Raw genomic sequence first — 1,971 nt, forward strand, 5'->3', positions numbered from 1 at the left:
CGGCAGGCCAATCACAAAGTCCAAACTCATGGACTGCCAGTACCCAGTGGGTACCGGTAAGCTGTCTAGCGGCGCAGCCGCATTTGGAAAGGGTTTTACCCCTTGACACGTCTCACACGTGCGCACATAGGTGCTCGTCCATTTGTACAACCTAGGTCACCAATAATGATGACTGACAGAGCTGTACGTCTTCTCACGACCGAGATGACCACTGAGTGGCGTGTCGTTAGCCTCAGAGAGGATGCGCTATTCAAATCTTCATCATGAGGAACTATAATTTGTGGTGTCTCCGTTGATCGGTGCTGTAACATAGCAACCGATTATTTAACGAATATCGATGCAATCGTGCACAAAGTCGTGATGACAATGTCTTGTCCGAGTTTCTAAACCCCTTGCTCCCTTGAGCCCGTAGCAACGCTACACACATCCCATCACCCGCATTCGCGGTGCGGATCAAAGCCGTCACAGACGACGTTACAGTTGTAACATGATCAAGCTCATAGTCTGGTCCGCATGACAACGCGTCAGCCAAAGCATTCTGCTTTCCCGGTTTATCCTTCACCGCGAAGTTATATTTCGCAAAGAAGGATAGCCATCTAGTTATCCTCTGCGAGAGGTGGGGCGACTGAGTCGCAGTGCGTAATGACGCATGATCCGTGTAGAATACAAACGGCTTGGAGCCGAGCAGGTGGACCCTGAACTTGACAAGTGCATACTTTAACTTCATCGCAAGTAGCTCCTTGTCATGAATTGGGTAGTCTTCTCTTCAGCTTTGTGCTGTCGAGATTCGAACGCGATCACCCGATCTCGCCCCTCGGCGTCTGCTTGCAGCAGTGCACAGCCGATGGCGAATACCGAAGCGTCACAGACGACGGTGAAAGGACGATCAGAGTCTAGCAGCGCCAGTTTTGGTGCATGCAGGAGGCTGTTTCTGACCCCGTCAAAAGCCTCCTGATGTTCGGTGTTCCTACACCATTTCGCATCCTTTTTCAGGAGATTGAATAAGGGACGGGCCATTTCTGCGTAATTTACGCTGTACTTGTGCAAGTAGTTGGTGAGACCAAGCAACGAACGCAAGTCATTCTGGCTTTTTGAGGCCGTCCAAAACACAATGATCTTGACCTTAGTGGGATCCGCTCGAAGGCCACGCTTTCCAATGAAGTACCCTATATAGAAAATAAATTTCGCGCCGAAGACGCACTTATTGGCATTAGCACACAGCTTATTCGCGCATGCACTCGAGCACCGCTCTCAATTGAACGATGTTCTTTTTCTCCTCTGTCCTCCCGTGCTTCGCACGACTGTGGACAAAGATGTAGTCAAAGTATGTTTGTGCATACGCCCGGTGGGGCCTACACAACTACGCCACAAGACGATTGATGTTGCTGGTGCATTTTACAGCCCTCGATACATCACCAGCGACTTCAAATGCGTCCCGCTCGGAATACTTACGGAATATCACTCGCTCTCATGAGCAATTAGTAATATCCATCGACCAAGTTGAATACGCTGTACTTTGTACAGCTAACCATATTGTTCTGGAGAACATACTTCTTAGATCGGCAACTGTGCCGGAATGGTGGCCGCGTTCAGCTTTTGTAAGCATGAACGATACACCACTTGCCGTTCGGCTTCCGAACACAAAACGTGGGTGTCGAATGGTGGGACTTGCTCCCACGTACCATCGCTGCGTTGTGCTTCGCACGGAAAAAGGCGTCAATGACGTCATACTGCTTTTTAGGCAGGGGCCATTGGTGCCTTAGGTAGTATTTGGTTCCCGGAGTCAGGTTCATGTCATGACGCACACATCGGTTCGGAGCTAGGACCGAAGGCGGGTCTTAGGAGACGATGTCCTAAAATTCTTTTACTAAAGGATAGTACGAATCCAAGGGATTCCGTAGGATCGGCGATCTACTCCGTGCGTTCAGCACTCTCTTGGTGTCTTCCAAGACAGCTTCATCCAGAAGCGAT

Source organism: Plasmopara halstedii, assembly GCF_900000015.1.
Source record: "Plasmopara halstedii genome assembly, contig: Scaffold_650, whole genome shotgun sequence".
NCBI lineage: Eukaryota > Oomycota > Peronosporomycetes > Peronosporales > Peronosporaceae > Plasmopara > Plasmopara halstedii.